The 15,601-nt window shown below is 40.4% G+C and overlaps 1 pseudogene across 1 annotated transcript; it reads left to right on the plus strand.

Moving 5' to 3' along the window:
* The first annotated feature begins 310 nt into the window (after window positions 1-310).
* Window positions 311-1,178, plus strand: LOC306910824 (annotated as a pseudogene). The gene has a single exon. The product of its transcript is annotated as an uncharacterized misc_RNA (transcript).
* The last annotated feature ends 14,423 nt before the right edge of the window (window positions 1,179-15,601 follow it).

Consider the following 15,601-nt stretch of genomic DNA (forward strand, 5'->3'; position numbering starts at 1 on the left):
ATCCAGTTAGGAATATGCTGTACCCCCTGCATCCCCCACTCCCCCCAATTAAAATATCATGCAATGAAAATACATCAAATTGTCCATAACAAACTTTACTGTCTAGTCTCTTGTTGAAAAACAAAAAAATTACTAAGGGGACATATTTTGTGAAAATGTACATTAAATTTTTGGCTTAAGCCCTGGGTAGTTTCAACTCTTGTGCTGTCGTATGCGAGAGATGTATTCATGTGTCCATGTTTTTATTATATGATAACTATTTTTCCTCTTCCTAATGCAGGATCTTATAAATGCACTTGGTCCTTTCTACATGAATACACAGCAGACTAAGGTGCCGCTGACAAACAGTATACTTGCCTCTCTATGGACTGTTTCCAACCAAGAGTCCTATAGAGGAGTGGCAGACAGATTTAACATAACCAAATCTACAGTTTCAACACACCTGCATAATTTCTGTTCTCTTGTAATAACACATTTGTCACATTACATCTCCTGGCCCAGAGGACAAGCCCTGCATATATCCCAGTTAGGATTTGAAACAGCTGGTTTTCCTAAAACCGTCTGTGCAGTTGATGGATGCCACATTCCCGTGGTAAAACCACACTGTGAGAATCCTGTGGCCTACATCAATAGGAAACAGTTCTATTCTGTTATACTTACAGGATTCTGTGACAGTCAGCGGCGGTTCTGTCATGTCAGTGTGGGTCACCCCGGTAGCTGGCATGATTCAAGGGCATTTCGTTTGTCAGAGGTAGGCCGACTTCTTGAGGAAGATCCACATTCCCTGGTTCCTGAGGGGATGCATATAATTGGAGATTCTGCATACCCTCTCTTGCTTCAGCTAATGAAGCCATACAGAGACAATGGCCACTTGACTGTCAGGCAGAGATGGTTCAATAGGAAACTGAATTCTGCTCGTGTTGTCATTGAGCATGCATTTGGAATTTCAAAAAAAATCAAAATTCAGGAGACTCAGGTGTCTGCACATGAAAAAAGTTAAGAACATTTCTTCTGCAGTCACAGCCTGTTGCATTCTTCATAACATCTGCCTGGAATCCAATGACCACATTGAGGAGGATCAGCAGGCAGATGATATGGAGGATGACCCATACCCACCAGAAGCCCACATTCACAATGATGCGTCACATTATAGAGATGCAATCTGTGGCCGCCTGTAAACATCACATATTGACTTGTTCTTCCTTCGACACTTGCCATAAACTTAAGAACAATATTTTTTATTTTACTGTTTTGTGAGCTAGTGGATGGGATTGTACAGGATGATATTAAGCACTTAATATCAAATGATTGACAGTATTCTGTCAGTCAACCAATGTCATAGGGAGGAATGTTGTGTGTTGTTATCTTTATAATAATGATGTGATACACATGGGAATGGATTACATTGTAAAAATTTATTTTTTAATATATCAATTATCATTTCTTGGGATTGACTGATTTTTTTTAGTTGTTCTACTATTTCTCCAAGGCAGGTAAGAGATTTTTTTTCAAACGCCCTTCTCCGCTTCTCTTTAAGCCTTCTTCGGCGCTCTAAGTCAGGCCGCACTAGTGACTCTAGAGCAGCTGTTCTCCTCTCTGAATGCGCTTCAAAAACTTCACAGAATGTGGAGGATCTTGTTTGTCTCCTTCTGTGTGTTTCTGTGGAGGGCATAGGAGTGGAGGGACCTGTTCCTGGGAGGCCTGTGCAAATGAGGACTTCGGCACTGTAGTCTGGGATGAGGTGGTGTTGAACAGAGGAGTTGAGCAGATTGTTCCTGATGGTGCACTCCCAACTCCACATTTCCCAAATAAGTCTTCCATTTGCTTTGAGAAAACATATGAAACAATGTAAATAGAGATGCTTTTACATTTTTAATGTAAACCCAGTGATTCTGCAGTAATTTCGATACACCAAAAGCACACCAACCTTGTAATACTCCCATGTAACTTTTCCCTCTCCTGTTGACCGACACCGGTCTTTAGCCCTTTTGTAGGTGGTTATCATGTTACCAAGTTTCTTTCGCAGTTTTTCATTGCTGATGTTGTAACCTTGGTCTTTGAAAGCTTGCTCAAGCTTTTTGTAAAATACAATTTTATTTCGATAGTAAAGATGCAGGTACATTTGTGTGAGGTCAAGCAGCAGCAGTGTGGTCCTGTGTGTGAATTCTATGAAAACAACAGTTTATAATTGTGAGAGATAAACTTTATACAGTGATATTTTGTTGTTTTGTGCATACCTTGTTGGGTTTCTTGACATTCTGACTGCATGGAAGGGGATTGAAGATTGTGTGTTTGTGAGGATTGTGGTGTAAGATTTATTTTCCTTGTTTCAACACTGGAGGGGGACACTGGGATAAAGATGCTGGACGTGGAGGGGGACACTGGGATAAAGATGCTGGACGTGGAGGGGGACACTGGGATAAAGATGCTGGACGTGGAGGGGGACACTGGGATAGAGATGCTGGACGTGGAGGGGGACACTGGGATAAAGATGCTGGACGTGGGGGGGGGACACTGGGATAAAGATGCTGGACGTGGGGGGGGGACACTGGGATAGAGATGCTGGACGTGGAGGGGGACACTGGGATAAAGATGCTGGACGTGGAGGGGGACACTGGGATAAAGATGCTGGACGTGGAGGGGGACACTGGGATAAAGATGCTGGACGTGGAGGGGACACTGGGATAAAGATGCTGGACGTGGAGGGGGACACTGGGATAAAGATGCTGGACGTGGAGGGGGACACTCGGATAAAGATGCTGGACGTGGAGGGGGACACTGGGATAAAGATGCTGGACGTGGAGGGGGACACTGGGATAAAGATGCTGGACGTGGAGGGGGACACTGGGATAAAGATGCTGGACGTGGAGGGGGACACTGGGATAAAGATGCTGGACGTGGGGGGGGGACACTGGGATAAAGATGCTGGACGTGGAGGGAGACACTGGGATAAAGATGCTGGACGTGGAGGGGACACTGGGATAAAGATGCTGGACGTGGAGGGGGACACTGGGATAAAGATGCTGGACGTGGAGGGGACACTGGGATAAAGATGCTGGACGTGGAGGGGGACACTGGGATAAAGATGCTGGACGTGGAGGGGGACACTGGGATAAAGATGCTGGACGTGGGGGGGGGACACTGGGATAAAGATGCTGGACGTGGAGGGGGACACTGGGATAAAGATGCTGGACGTGGAGGGGGACACTGGGATAAAGATGCTGGACGTGGAGGGGGACACTGGGATAAAGATGCTGGACGTGGAGGGGGACACTGGGATAAAGATGCTGGACGTGGAGGGGGACACTGGGATAAAGATGCTGGACGTGGAGGGGGACACTGGGATATGCTGGACGTGGGGGGGGGACACTGGGATAAAGATGCTGGACGTGGAGGGGGACACTGGGATAGAGATGCTGGACGTGGAGGGGGACACTGGGATAGAGATGCTGGACGTGGAGGGGGACACTGGGATAGAGATGCTGGACGTGGAGGGGGACACTGGGATAAAGATGCTGGACGTGGAGGGGACACTGGGATAAAGATGCTGGACGTGGAGGGGGACACTGGGATAAAGATGCTGGACGTGGAGGGGGACACTGGGATAAAGATGCTGGACGTGGAGGGGGACACTGGGATAAAGATGCTGGACGTGGAGGGGGACACTGGGATAAAGATGCTGGACGTGGAGGGGGACACTGGGATAAAGATGCTGGACGTGGGGGGGGGACACTGGGATAAAGATGCTGGACGTGGAGGGGGACACTGGGATAGAGATGCTGGACGTGGAGGGGGACACTGGGATAGAGATGCTGGACGTGGAGGGGGACACTGGGATAAAGATGCTGGACGTGGAGGGGACACTGGGATAAAGATGCTGGACGTGGAGGGGGACACTGGGATAAAGATGCTGGACGTGGAGGGGGACACTGGGATAAAGATGCTGGACGTGGGGGGGGGGACACTGGGATAAAGATGCTGGACGTGGAGGGGGACACTGGGATAAAGATGCTGGATGTGGAGGGGGACACTGGGATAGAGATGCTGGACGTGGAGGGGGACACTGGGATAAAGATGCTGGACGTGGAGGGGACACTGGGATAAAGATGCTGGACGTGGAGGGGGACACTGGGATAAAGATGCTGGACGTGGAGGGGGACACTGGGATAAAGATGCTGGACGTGGAGGGGGACACTGGGATAAAGATGCTGGACGTGGGGGGGGGGACACTAGAATAAAGATGCTGGACAGTGGGTAGTATCTGCCATAGAGAACACAATAAAAAATAAAATAAAAATTCCCCATGATCATTTTAAATGTTATTATGGTTTAAAAAAATGCCGTACCTTGTTTCTGTGCTGCAGATCTCACTTGTTGCATTATATATGCTGCATATTTGTTATCTGTAAAAACTAATTTCAATCAATTAAAATAAAATTAATTCCATCATCAAGCAACCAATCTTTTTTTTTACTCACCATTCTTTATTGTCTCAGCAATTTCTTTGCTTACTGTTAATGTTATTGCTCCCTGGGAGTCTGATAGTGTTAATAACACATTCTCCATCTTGCCACAATTGTTAACTTTGTGGACGCCTTTTATAATCAAAGCCATAATGAGAAATGATTAGCACAGATGCTGAACTAAATTTGCATTGTTATCCCTAATTATGGGTTAAACATTTCAGAGTGGGATATGGCACAGCTGATTAACCTAATGGTGTGTATCCTTCTTAAGGGATAGTTTACCCAAAGAAAAAAAAGTTATTTGGGTGAACTATCCCTTTTTTACATGACAAATTTTCCATATAAATATATTACACAATTGTTTGTCTCCTTAATGTAAGTTTCAATTAATGTTTAATGATTAGGAAAAGTGTGTGCTGCAAATTATTCTTAAAAAATAATATGAAACAACAACACATTCTAAATTAAGAAATGAGCATGTGTGGGTTTTGTTTATTGCACTCCTGGAATCAGACATATCCAAATAAAGATATCGGATAAAAACACAAACATGAGGCCTAATTGTAAAACAGTCACATTAGATGTATGCATGTATTGATGGATTGACTAATTTATTTAATGGAATAATGTTGTATAAAAATGTCAATGTATAAAGAGAATACACATCTCTCAATAAAGAGAAAATTAAAACAAACAGGACTTCACTTCAAACCAAGAAAATAAAAATAAAACATGTCCTAATTACTAAGCACTATAGAAAAAGTAAATCGTATTAGGCTATAGGTAATGGACTTCTTAGAGTTAAGGGGAAAAAAGTATCAGCTGACATTCTCAGCCAATGAGCACGAAGCTGTGTCGTCAGTCAGTCGTTTCCCATCATGCTTTTGAGTAGCGCAGTCGGCGGAGAGCAACTGCGCTCGACTGCTCAATCCGACACAGCCGCCTCGCTGTCGCGAGAGTTTTTTGGCACACGTCAGCATGAGGTCAGAGCAAGGCGGACGTAACTCGGACACTTTTCTAAAGTGGTTTCGCCGGTGATCGGTTCTGCGCAGATTTTGTTCATCTCAAACAAGCCTACTTTCACTGCTCCTGCAGGGGACTCCTGTGACACTCACCCCACACCCGGGGTCAACGCCACCGCCCCATAACACACAAGACAGAGCCCCGTAGTTTGACAAGGAGGACTGTGCAGTCTGCGTCCAGAATATATATCACCCCGAAATCAACAGAATAGCACATAAGATTGACATAGTGTAATGCAAAATATATGATCATATAATGCTATTGCAATTGAATATATATGTTATTATTAAAATATATGTAACATGAGATAAAATGAGATAAAAATCATGTTTTTTATTGTGCATTCCAATTAATCTCTATCAAACTACAGTTGTTTTGATTTGATTTAAGCCATAATAACTCAAACAATATAGATAACTAACACAATAAAACACAATGAAACCATGATAACATAATAAATAACTAGATTTTAGATTTTGTTTTAAATCTCTTCATATGTTGTACTCTCACATTCGTCTAACATGAAGCATTTTCACTTTGATACACAGTACAAATATAATTAGAAATCCCTGAACAAAACAATGTTAGAATGCATTAGTTGATGTGATTTTTTAGACGTGTAGACAAAAAAAAATGTTTGTGAAAATGTTACATAATATAAAAAGGATACAAAAATGAAAAACAACAACAAAAAACTTCATCTGCTTTAAGTACAAACTATTTAGTGTTCACCTTATCAATGTGTTCAGTAATCAAAAAATAACATCATTTTTTAAAAGTTTTACTACAAGTGAGATACCAAGCTGCGCTAAGCTTTTCCATTTTAGGCTCTGGTCACAGGGGTCAAGGGTCAGAGCATGACTAAAAAAGATGTTAAGTATGCAGACCACACTTAATGTTGAAGCAAATTTTTATTGCAGTGTACTTTTAAGTGTACCATTTCTACTCCACCCAACAGTTTTTAAAAGTCTACTTTGAAGTATACAACTACATTTTATTGCACTGCACCTATGCTACAAGTGAACTTTAAAATATAATTTATATACACTGATCAAAAAAATGAAGGGAACAACTGATCATCACAGCTCAACACCAATTCAGTTAACCCTTAGGACTATCAATCAACCCGGTAAGTAAGCAGAAGTGATTGTGAACCATTTTCACTTGTTTTGGTGCAAATAAGTGTGACAACAGGTACACTGGAGAGGCAACAACAAGGGTGGTCTGGGGAGGACCATTCTCAGAGGGTCTTACAGATGTCCACGTGCTATGAAGTATTGGGATGAAATCCTCAATTCTATTGTAAGATCTTATGCAAATCTTATTTTTTACAGTGATTTTACTGTAATTCCTGAATGTGTTTATAATTTTGGCTTTCATTGACCATTGTCACGTTATTTTGTTCTCGCTAGTTATGCAAAATATGTAAGTGAAAAGAGAATATTTTGTTCATTGAGATCTAATTTAGTAGTGTGATTTTGGTTTTCCCTGTTTTTTTTTTTTTGAGCAAGTGTACATACTTTTAAGAATGATGCGTGTAGTTGATCGTGAGGAATTATTACAGCAACCGTTGTAAACACGACAGCTTACTTCAGACGGCTTTGTGTTGTCATTGACAATCATCGTGCTAAAGCACTTTACCGCCGCTGCACGATAAAACCGAAGCAAAATCTGTAACCTTGTGACTAGACTGTGTTAAGAACTAATGAAGGCATTTCATTTGGGAAAAAGACAAAGGAAGTGGCTCTGTGGCTGCGCTAATGAACTATTAACTTTACCAGTCACAGATTCTATGTGCACCGAGTTTAGGTAAGAAATCACTAGACTCTTTAAGACTGTCTGTTTGGGTCTTATTTGATTAAATTTGCATGGGAAACTGTTCTTGTGTGTTTATGAGTTAACATAAACATCTCATAAACATCTCTCCACTGTTTCAGTAACGTTAGCATTAGATATCTCAGATTTTTTCACACTTAAGAAAATTAGCAGGGAGAGACCAAAAGTGTGAGAGTGGTCAAGCTGAATGCAGCCAGTCAGCTAAAACAGGCCAAAACTCAAATCTCTTGGACCTCACAGGGAAAATGCAGGGTATTAGGGAAATCTTTGAAATGTGTAAAAGTGGTGTGTAATGTGTAATAATTAAATGTATAATTCACGATTTCAGTTTTTCAGTGAATGGTGCAATTGAAATTTAATCACAGTTCTAAACTGTCACTATGCACAAAAAATGTGTGTATTTGTAAAATATTTGAAATTCATGCTCTATATTATATCGTGTACATTTTACAAAAAAAAAGTGTATGTTCAATTACAAATAGAATTATTGAAGTGTTGACTTTGTCAATAAATTCGTTCAGATGCACAAAAGAAGAGAGCTGACCATAGTGATGATGATTGACACGGTGTAAACCTGTGACCGCATTGAGACTGAATTCATGCACACACATAGACTTTACATTATAACTGTCTGTTGGCCGGCACCGTACATCATAGCTACACAGATCGGTGTAGCAGTACTATGTATTGTGTGTTTATATTTATTGTGTGTATATTAGTTTAAGTGTTCTTTTATGTGCTCGATTTAAGTACCTTTACAGGGTTATGTTGCTTGTGTATCTATGTTAGCAGCTCGAATTCTACTCTGTTATGATTTTCTGTTTGTAAACTTTTCCATGGGTTAGAAATAACCACAAAACCATGTACATTTGGGTTACAAGATAAATAAATACAATAAATACAGGACAACACTTACCCGTTTTAAGACCCATGTTGCGAAGTCTGTACGGTTATCCGGGTAAATGCACTGCAATCTGAACAGGGGTGCTATGTTACGGGTTACCTATACGGTAAACAAACATATTTTTAAATACATTTCAAAATATACAAAAAATGTGTTTGTTAAATATATATTTCAAAATATGTTTACATTTTCAAAGCACTTATTAAATATAATTTGCTCTTCATATTGTTCCAACCAAAGAAAATATATTTGCACGTCACATTTAAAGAACAAACTTTATTTGTTGTATAACACCTGTAACCATATAACACATACAATGTTTAAAAAAATTACAACATTATTTATTTACAAGCATTTATTATTTTCAAGCAGTCTCAATTCCCCCAATTTAGAATTAACTGCAATCCTCAAAGCTCCTTTGGATACATTTGGAAATCTCTTCTTGACTGCGACTGCAAGTATTACTATATATTGTTCATAGTACATCCCTACTGTCATATTTTCATAACTGTATAATATTTTCTCAATATTGTATTCTGTATTTATTCTAACTGTATATCCTGCACTTGCTAACTGCACTTCTGGTTAGACCTAAACTACATTTCGTTACACTGTACTTGTATATGTGTATTGACAATAAAGTTGAATCCAATCTAATCTAAAGACATAAAAATCACATTGAAAATAACTGTATTTTTCTAGTAAATGTTCCTTCAAGTCTTGACTTACTATAAATGGCTGCCATGTAGGGATGGGCCGGTATGAGATTTTGACGGTATGATAACCTTGCACAAACCTATCACGGTTTCACGGTATTACTATAACATCTCTTAAATGTGTTGTTTTTCAATAAAAACATTATTATTAAAAACAAGTCCATATGCATAAGTTATTTCATATCCCTATCAAAAATATATGTATGTCCAAAGTATGTACTAACCTGGGACAACACAAGGGTGAGTAAATTATGAGAATTATTTATTTAAGGTCAGCTATTCTTTTGAAAGCTTCCACAGTCATGATCAAATCAGCAGAATGCTATAAATAACTTTACAGAAAATTAAAATGTTTAAAATACGCTACAGTTTAACTTACATCAAGGAAATCAGCATGTGATTCCACAGGCTAAAATAATACATAGATAGATTAGTAATTGCTTCATTCATTTATTCTTTTTGAACAACTGTTGTTACGAAATGAGTTTTTATCTCATGGCATAAAGGTGTAACTGTAGCTCTATAGTAGGATAGTTTCAATAAACCACAAAATGCTGAGATTTAGATTAATAAATACATAGACTGAATGTTGCTACATGCAGTAAAGTTGTTATTTACTCTCTTTTTACTCTACTGTATGCTTAGTGACACAGCTAAAAAAAGCAGCTGATATTTACTTTAGGAAAGTACAGGAAAGGTTCTTGAGGTGAAGGCTCTGACACCATAGGCGAGAAATTTTCATAGAAGGCTTACTCTTTCTCTTATGAGTGTCTGGCTTGGGTATTTGTGCTTCAATTTCCTGAAGTTTAATGTGTAGAGTCCTTTTCCTTTCTGAGGAAGTAGAATGCTAAAGGATTATACTGTCATGGTCACACTGATAATAGGTCTTGATATTTATTAGCAGGGCTCTCACACCCAATTATCTCAATTGAATTTTACTAGTGTTATAATTGACCAGAATATATACAAATTATACCAACTGGTTAATCTGACAGACAAACAGATCTCACAGAAACTTCATTTTTCTGTCCCTTTAAGGGTGATGTCTTTAAACCAGAGGAGCATGATCACATGTCATGAATATAAAAAAACAAGCACTGCAAGATTTGAACAAAAAACATTGTTGCTTTTGGTATTGTATTTATGATTATACAATAATTTTTGCATGTCATATTCTAAGTTTGACAAACTGTTTATATTGCAGTTTTTGCGTTAGTAAATCTTCAAAACAGAAAGTGAGCGAAAAACAGTAATTTATTTCGGTTATAAAATTGTATTTGCCTCGTCCATTAATTTTATAAAGTGCATATGAGCAAGCTGAAATGGGTGCATAATAAATATAATAAAAAATAATGAAAGCATATTGGAAATAGTATAATGAAATATAGTCACCAGCAATTTTGATTATGGAGGCCTCATAAACTGGCCACCCGCCTTTAGGCTCCTTAACACCTTTGCGCAAGTACAAATCCTTTTCCTCCATTCCCAAAGCATACTTATCTTCGTCAAATTGTCGAATATGATCTGTGGGCAGAAATGAGAATTTTCAATCCTCCACCCACTGAATTAACGCAAACATCATCTGCTTTACTCGTCTTTAGTTCAGTCAGAATTCACGCTTTGAGACAACAACGTCAACGGTTCTGAAGTTATGACGTCATCAAGTTTTAAATGAACCAAACTCTTGACATTTTTAGCACCTAGCAAACAAAATTATATTTTTAGGATTATTTATATATCTAGACGTTTTTACTTTTGAAATAATGATTCAGTGAGTCGGCCGTTGTGAAGGAATTGGTTGAATATTTCAATTATAAACTTCCGCCACCTACTGGACGTTTTAATTTAACATTTAAAGCAAACCTAACATTTAGTTTATAGATTTCAATACCCTAGTTCGTGTACGTTTGGATAATTCGTTAATTTGGTTTTGTTTTTAAAACGGAATACTCTTAATTTATTACGTATTCCACCCTATTAATAAAAAAAATCATCTAAGACATTTGTTTGCACTACTCATAAATAAATATAAAATACTAAATATTTCTATATAGAACATACATTATAGCTGCTCTATTTAGGAAATAGCTAGAGTTTGATAAAAGTTAAAGGCATAGTTCACCCAAAAACTCCAATTTGCTGTTTATTTACTGACATTTAGAACCATTAAAAAGATTGTTTCACCTCTGTGCTTTATATTATGGGAGTATATTGGGTCCACCTGTTTTAAGTGTTCCTTATGCACATAGATCCAAAAAGCGGCTCCTGGCGACATGTTGACTTGAAGAGAATCATTGAATTTTTCATAAAACTGAACGTGATTTTTAATCATATTAGCCATACTGTACAGCCTCTGCACACGATCACGATCCTCTTGTAGTATTTGGTGGTGGATGGCATATCACCTGTCTCTTCGACAGGTGGAGCCCAAAGACTCCTGTTATATGAAGCAAAGAGGACTGCGGGTTTACCAAACAATCTTCTTAATGGTTCTACTTAAGATAAAATGTCACCTACATCTCGGAAGGCCTGGGGGGTAGTAAGTAAACAGCAAATTTGAGTTTTTGTGTGAACTATGCCTCTAAAAAGCAGTTCCCTTTCGAGAGCGGTCACTTCGACATTGCGGAGAACCGCATATGAAACTCCTCCTCTTCTGCAAATGCTGACGGATCTAGACAGTATAAATACGGTGCATGTGACGACAATACCTCAGAATCTTCTTTTTTACGCTGCCATCGTTGAAGACGCAACTGGATACCTCTTCACCACATCCGAATGGCTTCATACTGTCGTCTTTGCGCGGGCCCCATTGGCCCGCAGGATACTCACGAGCACTGCATTGCCTGCCTGGGCCTTGCTCATGCGGAGGATGCACTCTGCGAGTCCGATTGCGCGCACTGTGCGGACCTGCCGACGCGTGTTTTGAGGACTCGCAGGAACATCGCTCGTGGACTCATAGGGTCGAGGCTCACCGCCGCCAACGAGCCGCTGGTGAGTCCACCTATTCCACGAGGTGGCGGCGACGACCCGGCTCCGGGCCCCCGTCCTCTGCCGTCACCTCATTCCCCAGTCCTCTACGTCGACGAGGGCCTTCGTCCTCCGCCTTCCATCGCGGACGCCGTTTCCTTTGGCGTCGAGGAGAACGATGACTCCATGTCCATATCAGCTTCAGACAAGGACTGCGCAGGATCGGAGCGAGATTGTCCCGATCAGGAGAGCCCCCCGGAACTCTACGAGGAGTTCGTCAGGGTTCTCGAAAAGGCCGTAAGCGAGCTCAACATCACCTGGGATCCTCCTGAGATGCCGGCGAAGAGTAAGCTCGACTCCTGGTACCGTCTGTCAGCGATATAACTGATGGATTTCTGTATCAGAAAGCTTTAGGTGGTTCAGATACACCCCTTCAAACTCTTACTCTAACATTTAGCTGTGATGGTGTGCCAGTTTTTAAAAAGTCCCCTTGTACTATTTGGCCCCTTTTATGCACCATTAATGAGTTGCCTGTGAAAATGAGACAGGATAATGTACTCCTTTGTGGACTGTGGTTTGGAGATGAGAAGCCTCAAATGAGAACATTCTTAAAGCCTTTTGTGGACAAATGTGTAAAGCTAGAAAATTTTTAATGGTGAAAATACAGAACAGAATAAGAACAGTTTAATGGTGAATATGGTTGCTCTTATTGACTTCACAAAGGAAAAATGGTTGAAAGGGGCAGAGGAACTACTCTTGTGTATCCTTTTCAGGAAAACCTTCAGCTTCGAGACCAGGAGCAAACCGATGAATTACTAGAAAGTGCACTAGAAACAGATCAGCCTGTTTTGGGTGTCAAAGGACCAAGTATATTGTGTCGACTTCCCAATTTTGATGTTATTGAAGGGTCAGTGCCAGACTATATGCATTCAGTACTTTTGGGTGTTGCAAGAACTGTGACAGGGCTGTGGTTAAACAGTGAAAACCATGAAATGCATTGGTATATTGGTAGATCTACAAACCTGATTGATGAGTTGCTTTTGAAGGTCCAACCGCTATGTAATGTACCGCATGTGCCAAGGTCAGTCACATTGAGGAAATTTTGGAAGGCCCATGAGTGGTACATGTGGCTCTTTTATTATAGCTTACCTGTCCTAAAAGGTCTCTTGCCAGAACCATTGCTGAATCACTGGTCCAAACTAGTTAAGCGTGTATCACTTTTGTTGGGTGAAAACATTACAGCACATTACAGAGTCTGATGCATGTCTGACAGATTTTGTGAAAGACATAGAAGTATACTATGGAGAAGCCAATATGTCTTTTAATGTCCATCTTTCCCTCCATTTACCGAAAGTGTAGTTAATTGGGGGCCTTGTGGGCTCATTCGGCCTTTGTATTTGAGTCATATAATGCTAAACTTCTAGACATGATCAAACGTACTCAAGGGATTGCACTACAGCTTGTCAAAACCTTTTGGTTACAAAAAGCTTTACCTTTTATGGTCAAAGTATCATGAAAGATGCTTCTAATGAATGTAAGGAGATCTTCGAAATTCTGACAGGACCAAAACAGTTGAAACATGTGACTAGCACATGTGGCATCACTGCGCTGGATTGCCCTAAAGTGCGATTACTTGATAAAGATGACTATATGGCTTTGGATCGATATGGGGTGCAAAGAGGCAGGGTAAAGTACTTTAAACGGATCATTGCAAATGGCAAGGTAATTCACTCAGAAGATTACTGATGTGTATTTAAACGTAATTCCTTCACTGTTATGTTGAAAGACGCAGATCAAGGCTTTTTTAGTATTAAAAGATTCTTGATTTGCCAAAATTAAGATGAGATGTGTTATGCCATTGGAAGATTCTATGAACGAGCAAAGCACAGTCTCTGTGCCTCAAATCCAAATTACTTTGAACCAGTTTCAAAACATCTTGGACATCTTACAGCCATTCCCGCTTCAGCTATCAAGTGCAAATGTCTGATCATTCATACTGAAAAACTCAAAGTTGATTACATTTTCAGAAATATTAATGGGTGTGAATTCCTTAAATGAGATCCTAAATGAAGCTATGGCACAAATAAAGTCATCCTAAAAAAACATATGCTGCAGTTGTCATGAACGTGGATGAGGGGAACGTGGTAGAAGAACCCAAGTGCAGGCAGACACGGGGATGACGGGGTTAAAAGAGATTTTATTATACAATAAACACAAAACAAAAACCCACAGGGGGTAAAACAAGACAAGATAAGAAATAATCACTAACTAAACTGAGAAAACAAACACTAAGGACAAGACTAGACTAACTCACCAAGACCAGAACTAGAGACAGGATGCACGGATAATCAATACAAGGGTTACAGACGAGGCCCGCATACAAGGTACAATATACAATGAACGAGCACAGGACAATGAACACGAGGATGTTTTATAGGGGAACAAACACAGGAAATAACAATGGGCAGGTGCGGCTACTGAAACACTCAGGGAAGGTTAACGAGACAAAAGGGCGGGAAACACTGACGAGACACGAGAAAGCACATGGCAAGTTAGAATCAAAACAAAGCCATGTCTTTCTCACACAAAACCTAAGGCTATGCCATGACTCCGCTGCAAGACCAAGAATAAACATGACATGATGGCGGAATCATGACAGCAGTTTGCTTTGTTACTGGTGACCTCCATCCACCTGGAGCATCCTAACAGTTGGTGTCAGAAGTGCTTGTGAAATTGACATTGTGGATTAAAATGCCACTTAAGAACAGGGGTTAGCTGGCTACAACTATGGATATTGAGGAGGATCTTGATGCAGCAAGTGGAGTTCCAGGAGGAAGTGCTCAGCCTATAGAGACTCCTACTACAACGGGACGATGCAGCCGTTACAACTCTGGCAGGAATGTTCTAAGTTTTCCTCCATTATCAAAAAGAAAGGGACGAGAGGCAAGAGATGATCTCACTCATCAGGTCACACAGATCCAAATAAACTGCGAGCAAGACGGACATAATGGAATTGCTGAGGTGTATATTGAGATCAACAATCAATCATATTTGATGAATGTAGGTGTGGCTAAAAATTTGCCATACCCGATTTTGCTGGGAACGGATCTACCTGTTTTAGCAGATCTAGTTCAACTTGGTGTAGGGTAGTTACCCAAGCTCAAGCACAAAAAGTTAACCAAGGCAACCCATCCTCAGGATTCTGTCCATAACACTCTGCACAAAATGCCATTCTGTATTTTTACCACAGACTCATTTTGGATATATTTTTACATGGACAACTCAACTCAACACGGACAGGGTAGGACCAGAGTCTTTAGCACTTCCTGGTATAAAGCCACTACCTGGTTTGAATACTCTCAGTGCCAAGACAGTGCTTTTTGTTTTGCATGCAGACACATACGTGGCCATCGGGAGTCAGAAGACTCAGGAAACAAAGGCAACTTTTTGGCCATTTTGGAGCTCATAGCCAAGCATGACCCCTTATTAAAACAGAAAATGTCATGATTCTGCCTAATCTTGTCTTGGTTTTCTGGTCTAGGGGCAGAATCATGACAGACCCACGTGTTTTATGTGGAGAGAAACATATTATTGTCAATCAGGACATGATATGTGTTCTCTCCAGTCTCGTCATTGGCCCCGCCCCTCTCGTTCCTAGTATTGCTTTCCTCCTGTGTCTCATTACCCAC

This window comes from Barbatula barbatula, assembly GCF_947034865.1.
Source record: "Barbatula barbatula genome assembly, chromosome: 21".
Lineage (NCBI taxonomy): Eukaryota > Metazoa > Chordata > Actinopteri > Cypriniformes > Nemacheilidae > Barbatula > Barbatula barbatula.